Genomic DNA, 7,163 nt, shown 5'->3' on the forward strand with positions numbered 1-7,163 from the left:
CCATCTTCTATTGGGATCGCTTCATTCACAAAAAAAAACAGGGTTGCGTTTTACAACCTTTCTATATTTAGCAAGTTCATTAATGAAATTCCTTACAATGAGGTAGTTATATTTAGTACGACACAAGGGCAGTCCTGTTATCAGTCTCAAAAAGCAATTACTACCGGCCTAATTTAAGCTTAGAAAATGTCAACAAAACGGCCATAATGGAGCCCCACCGGTAGGAAGATCACGTAGTCTGCCACCCACAGCCTACTCAATGAACACCTTGTCTCTAGCACCCTTCACAATGGCTTTCATTGTGTGTCAACGACGTGCAAGGTTACGCTTTGACAACCATATTTACTTTACCTTTCTTCTTCATTTGCCTATGAATAGCGTTTGTCAATAGGCAACTACCTGGTTAAGGCGAGACTGGAAGTATTCAATCGCTCTAACCTTTGAGTGCCTTCTAAACGTGGGTTAATCACCTCGTCTAGTTAGGCTAGTGGGTTTGTTGATCATTGACCTACGCGAAGGAATATAATGAAGTAGTTGTTCGTGACAAAACTGTCATAGATCATATAGGTTTTAAGGCTCATTTGAAGAACCCCGGGTATTCCATGTATAGTTAAGAAAATTATTACGATCGTACAAATTATTTAGCTCCCTTGAGTCCAAAATAAACAGGGGAAATGGTCTGTGTGTCTGTCTGCGAACAGTCTAGCTCAAAAACGAAGTCCTACGAATCTGAAATTACATATTAAGGCAGGTACAGTGGTGGCAAAAAGTATTTGCATACCCAGTTTTTATAAAACTATCGGTAAGGAAGAATTGAAATAGCAGAAACATTTTTTGCACACCCAGTTTTTATAAAACTATCGGTCATAAGATAAATAATAATCCATTGAACTTCACATTAATAAAAAATATATTTAAAAATAAAACAATTATATATGTGTACAATAATTACCTTTTTAAATTAATGGATAAAAATAAAAATAATGAATTCCTCTGGAAAAATGTATTTGCACACTTCTGATTATTCTTTTATTTTGAAAATAAATATAAATTTAATATTTCGTAAAAAGTCCATTGGCATCAATAATTGCCTGTAAACGTCTAGGCATGAAGTGGACCAAGTCAAAACTGATTATTAATGATCAATTCAATTTAATTGATTTTCTATAATATATGGGTTTTTGCGTATCAAAAAAGTAAGTAAATATATTGCAGTTTTTAACAAATATTTCATCTTACAAATTTAAATATTTCCTATTTTTAAATAAATAACTATACGGGTCCTACTTACAACATACTTAATTGGTTATATAAATGCATTATCTTTCATATATTAGTTTAGATTTTTTCCTCTCTTTAATAAATTTTTTGTTTATTATAATTTAAAAAAAAATATATATATGCATTTAGAAAACAAAGTAGAAAAAATATATACACATTAGTGTATATTTCTACGTTATTTGTAATGACAATTTTGAAGAATGAAGTTGACTCTTGTATATAATAAAATTTAAGTATGAAATAATAAAGATTTAAATACTCTGTTGTTGTAAGACTCTACATATTTTTTTAAGTCATAAATATTCATTATTGTAGTGAAATTCAATAAGTATATATCTGTTATATATAGTTGTTAAATTATTGTTTAAAAACAATTTTTTTCCGTGGATTTTAAAAAATTTCAAATATCATACAACCTGGCTGCGCGCTACAACACCACCTGTTAAAAGGATTTTCACAACCTCGGTTTCACAAGACCCTAGTGAAGTAATTCACTGGTTTTTCTGAAGGAAAGAGGCATAAGTCTCGACTAACTTCAGCCAGACAAATATGTCCATAAAGAGAACATTTATGGGCAGAGTGCCCATTACTCGTTTCCTTGAACTGCTTAGCTGCAATATTTTCTCCTTCAGAAATGGGTCGTTTAAGGTTCTTTCTTATTGGCTCCTTGTTCATTTTTCTCTCCATTTAAACGTTAGACCGAAATAGTGTAACAATAACTCGAAATGCTGCCTTTTTCATGATTATTATTATTATCATTATTATACAATTATGATACGTTTTCTGAGAATTGCATTTACATACATTACATTACAAAAAAATTATTTCGAATACTACTTTTTTATTTTTAAACAATGTTTCAGCTTAATATAAACTACTTAAAATATAGTTTAAATATTCGTTAAATTTAAACCACAGGATTTATTTTTCCATTATTAGAATTCAAATAAAATTTTGTAATAAAATAAATAAAAATACAATCAATTTTGTGGTTTTATATTTTATTTTTGTATACTAGTTTCATCAATAATAAATCATATATTATTTATTCTGCGAGATGATAAATTCATTTGCTTTATGTAAGAATATTGATAGTCAATCTTTTATTAATTAACCTTTTATGAATATTACTTTTTATGATTTTATATTTATTAATTTTTTTAATAATTATATTTATTACTTTTGACAAATCTTTTAAAATATTTATAACTTTTTATAATTATCACTTATACATAAATTATTTAAATGTATTTATTTATTGTTTCATGCATTTATGTGGAGTATTTTTTCTTTTAATTTTAATGAAATATAATTATAAATCACCATGTAGTATTTTTTATGTATATATAATTTTTCTATATTTAAAATTTGTTCTATTTACTATGCCATGAGTGAGTTAGACGTAAATAAATAGATAAATGATTAAATGTATAGTAGAAAAAGATTTTTAAAAATATGAAAATATTTAAAAAATAAAACAATCAGAACAAAAAATATTGTGTATTACTATTTTGTATTTTAATATTTACTGACTATGCCTTTGAAATGTAAGAATAATAAGCAATTGTCTAACTAGCCTGCTTCCTCTACTCCTTGCTACATAGTAAGACTGCAAGGCACAAGAGTAAAGCGGGTTGCAGCGACATGTATTGAAGGAGCTTTACAACCCTATCCTTACATTACACAGAAAAACATGTTCCACCAATTATACTAACTATAAATTATGTATGATTTATTCTTTATAACATTTTTTTTCAGAAGATATTATCTTTATTTTTATAGCTAAATATAAATCTAAACGCGACCGACAAGCAATTCACTATAGTTTGGCATTTGTGTGTTTCTTACCTTAATTATTCATTTCTTATATTGTTACAATAACAGGCAAACTTATAGTAAGTATTGGAAAATTTAATGCTCAAAACCGAATTATAGTGCTACAAAAACGTTTTAATAATCATCATATTTGTTCATCTTACATAAACATATAAAGTTTCTCCTAATGTTGAACGTATAAAGATATAAAAACACTGATGTTTAACATTAAGGTGGTGACTATATTTTTTTTCTTGTTCTGAAAATAATAAATTTTATCACCTTTTTCTCATAACTTTACCTATTATAATAAATTTTATGAAATTTAATAATTATTTTTTCTATGAAGTAAATATATGGAAATATCTTACATAGTAATCCTGATGATAGCCTATAATTTGGGGTGAAACGTTGGTGCAAATCTAATTTATAAAGATAATTGTTTGTTCATATTTTAAGCGCTGCCACACCGTTAATCCGATTGTGATAGGGGTTTTTATGATATGTTCAGAATTTTCCCGTTATGTTTATAGGCTATTCCGATTTCTCCGGTAAAAAAAATATATATATATATATTAACAAAGTTAAGCATTTTTGGCGTGTAGGTCAGAAAGTATGCATTTTCTTCCCGGTTGTCGTGGTGAGCTATATCCTTGATTATTCTGCTTGTCCAGAAGGCCTCAACAATGCGTATTCAGTTAATAAAGGTAAGGTAGTCGACAAGGAAGATGATTAGATTGAATGAGATTAACGGGTGACACCCGTTTTATCTCGGAAGATGGTTTCCTCGTCCTACCGGGTACTATTCCGTTCAACACGAGGGAGGAGTGCAGACTTGGAGGACAGCCAGCCTTCAGAGTCATGCAGGAAGGTGCCTTGGTCTTGCCGGGTACTATTCTGACTGAGGCGATGGAGGTATGTAAGCCCGGAGGGTAGCTAGCCGCCGGACCTTATGAAGGGATAACAGGTAGAGGAGAGAGAAGTGACCACAGAGAAGAAAGAAATCCCATATAAGCCAATAACTGCTGGTTTGAGAGATTACCTTGAACATTTTTCGATGGAGTAATTATTCCGTTAAGTCTAAAAAGGTCGGTGAGAGGCACCGTTTGTTAGTACGCATTTATTTGCTGTTCAATGTATTCCCTTTTATCAACCTTCTTTATTGTTCTAAAGTATTAACAATTTTGATGTTTTTTTATAATTGCATTATTATTATTATTATTCACATATAAACAAGTGAATCAATACAATAATTGTTTAGGATGCACATGAGTGGTGCTCCTGGGTGCCTATCGATTCGTCTCTTTCCGAAAAATAAAAACAAAATAATACTGATTCCATTAAACGATATTATATTAACACAAAATTATAAAAACATGAGGCTTCAAGTATAGTTGATTAACTAAATCATATTAGTTTTTAGCGTCGTCTGAAACCCTTAAATACCATTTTTCAAAGCAATTAAATAATTAAAATTTTTCACCTTGATTTATTTAGAGTATTGTTTTTCTACCGGTTACTATTGTTCATATGATCCTTCATAACTCCTTTATCCTATTTCTACGTTAATACAACCATAGGAATGCTAAAATTTTGCTGTTTTATCATATGGAGCCCTAATTGCTTTAGGTCAAGTTGTAATTGATCGTTTGGGTAATATTAAAGTTATTTCTATTTTTTTTTTGTATTTCAATATGCTGTTAGGCGAAAATTTTGGGCCAAAAAAAAATTTTTTTTTTCCTCAAAAATTTGTATTTAAAGGTTTCTTGAGGTACCTTTTTTTGACTATATATTTTTATTGTATAATGTTATTTACCGTTATAAACTAAATATATATAATAAGCAATTAGTTAAAACATTAATCTATTGTGTAAATAACTAAATATATTAACTTATTAACACTTTCAATTGTATTCAATTTATCTATTTACATCCCTTAATCTAGGAATTGGGTTGCATTGCCGGGTTTGCTAAACGCCCTCCCCCTTCTAACTACTTGTTATATTGAATTTGGTTTTGGGTCTCATAACTCAAAAGTAATTGAGAATTAACAACTTATTAATCAATAAGTTCCTCAAATACGAATATATACAGTTATTAATAGTATATAAGTATATAAATAGGTTTCTCATTACTCAAAACTTCTGAATATTTGTATTTTATGTTTTAACATCTCATCTATTTTCTCGACAAGTAGCTAAATATGTTGACGGATATGTAAACTTAGTTTTGACCTCGGGACATGCCACACTTACTAATGATGTGTGAAGATCTTCGGCTATGCCAAGTGCAGCCATGACAGTGAAAGTGGTTGTGCAACATTTGATGGACGACTGTGGGCCGCCCCTAGCTAACTCACTGATTTCTTTCCTATCCCCAACATTATACAATATCCTCAATCAATTTTAATTATATATGCATCATTTTAGTTCCAACATTAAATTAATTTAAGTATTTATTTATTTCCGTATTATGATACCTATACGTATTTTATTAAATTTAATTAAACTTATCAGTCACTAAAAAACTTATGTATCTTTATCATATTTTGATTAAGAGTAATTTCCTTACTTTATATTTATCAGAAGATTCTCTATTCACTAAATACACATTTTAATCACTTAACAACTATTTTTTTTTAAATTTATTTATTGATATTAACGAGCTTATTAAAAGTTTTTGCAACAAGTAAATTTGAGTTATACAATGTCATGATACAGACATGTGGAGAATCTACCCATTGATAGAACTGTAATAACATTTTTAGATTATCTGAAAGCCAAGTTAAAAACAAGTGGGCTGGGGTGGTTATAATGTTAGGATTGATATCTGTTTCCGGCCAAATTGGCAACTATGGGACATTCAAGTCCCGATAGATAACTTGATTTTTGACAAAGTAAGAAGTATTAATTGGATTTTAAGGATTAGATACAAGAGGAATTCAATGGTTTAGTGGAACCCCAAAGCTGAAGTCCAGAAAGGCCTTATTATAGCCGTATAAATGATTATTTAATGATTAGTTGGAAGCTTAAACCATTTGTCTATTAAGTTTTGTAATAGTTGGAATCGACGAGCAGTTTCCTTTCTTTTTAGACTTGTATGAGGATTCCAAGTCTTTCGTTTGTCCAAATGTAGTTTTAGATAACGGATCTGTTTTTTAAAACTAGTAAAAACGGATTTATTAATCATTAAATACCATTAATAATAACCAAGTACTATTTCACCGGTCTTATCCATCAATTTTATGCTTTCTGCGATTTATATGTAAGATTTTAATATTTCTAATATCTTTGGCTTTCCAACAGTATATTATATTTCTATATTACTAATCATAATTCTGAAAATTTGTTTTCAACCTAAGAAATGTATATCCTTTACTTAATTAACAAATCATCTTATAGTTTAAATTCTTCTTTTTTTATTACTATTGACAATCAGATGTAGTTAATTACTTCATATTAACAAAAGTGATGGAACTTTCGAAGAAGCCATTTTGAGGATTCAACATTTGAGCCTTGTCATACTTTTTTCAATAATGATAAGACCTAGTTTATAGTGAAATAAAGAGTTTTAACAATTTATTGAGTGTAAAATTAATTAAATAATGAGGCATTTTGGGTAAATCAATCTGTTTTAGTATGGAAATTTCAGTAAGTTCACCTACCCTAAATTTGCAATTTTACTTCGTACAACTTTTCGTTTTGGATTTAGAATATTCACACACACGCGTGGACCATTTTACAAAACTCAGTTCTTTAGATTAAGGGTCTTAAAATGTATATTTCTATTGAAAACTCGGGTTCGAAATTTTTCCGATTCCAACATTTCCTTTGTTATAAATGTCGTATATAAGTCAAAATTGAAGTTAAAAATGAATGAAGAAAATAATAACAAAAATTCATTTTGGTCCCTTGGAATTTGCAGGAGATTTAACTTTGTAGGATTTTTTTTTTATTTTTTTTTATTTGATAGATTTATTTATTGATAGATATTACAATCTGCCACAAAGTTGTGGGCAATAGGTAATATTGATGAATGATCTCATACATACTAAAATAAAAATAAAT

General features: G+C 28.9%; 2 protein-coding genes across 2 annotated transcripts in view; one reads left to right on the forward strand and one right to left on the reverse strand.

Annotated features, from left to right (window-relative positions):
- Flo2 (flotillin-2) overlaps nucleotides 1-7,163 on the forward strand; it is a 359,128-nt gene that overhangs the window by 154,253 nt on the left and 197,712 nt on the right. The window lies entirely within an intron of this gene.
- Nucleotides 1-7,163, reverse strand: part of LOC106682453 (glucose dehydrogenase [FAD, quinone]) — a 45,984-nt gene that overhangs the window by 4,357 nt on the left and 34,464 nt on the right. The window lies entirely within an intron of this gene.

This window comes from Halyomorpha halys, unplaced genomic scaffold (assembly GCF_000696795.3).
Source record: "Halyomorpha halys isolate HHAL.00 unplaced genomic scaffold, Hhal_1.1 Scaffold415.1, whole genome shotgun sequence".
In the NCBI taxonomy this organism is placed as follows: domain Eukaryota; kingdom Metazoa; phylum Arthropoda; class Insecta; order Hemiptera; family Pentatomidae; genus Halyomorpha; species Halyomorpha halys.